This window comes from Meleagris gallopavo, chromosome 2, assembly GCF_000146605.3.
Source record: "Meleagris gallopavo isolate NT-WF06-2002-E0010 breed Aviagen turkey brand Nicholas breeding stock chromosome 2, Turkey_5.1, whole genome shotgun sequence".
Lineage (NCBI taxonomy): Eukaryota > Metazoa > Chordata > Aves > Galliformes > Phasianidae > Meleagris > Meleagris gallopavo.
This window is the reverse complement of record NC_015012.2, coordinates 49,781,713-49,782,098: the sequence shown is the minus strand read 5'-3', so window position 1 is coordinate 49,782,098 and position 386 is coordinate 49,781,713.

The following is a 386-nucleotide window of genomic DNA, read 5'->3' as shown; positions in this document are numbered from 1 at the left end:
TGAAGTATGCAAAATGATGGGGTGGAAGGAGAACAGCTTTTTTTCCCTTAACATCCCTTTTCTGCCTGAAAACTTGCAGATGTCTTTTACAATCAAGACAGCAACACCAGCCCATAATTAACTTTCCCTGCCCACTCTCAGTTCTAAATTCACTTGGCCACTGTATTTTTTTTTTTTTTATTCCAGTTTTCCATTCTTGCTGATTTGCAGAGTCTCACTTGGCTGAGTTATGAGCCACTTGCCCAACAGGGTTTTTGTTCTGGTCTACCAAGAACTGGAAAAACCTGTTAGTGTACGAGCTCTTTTTTTTTTCCCAGTCTTCCTCTCCCATTGGCAGTTACAGCCTGTACACATGCACACAAGGTGGTGCTTACCTTTCATGGAAA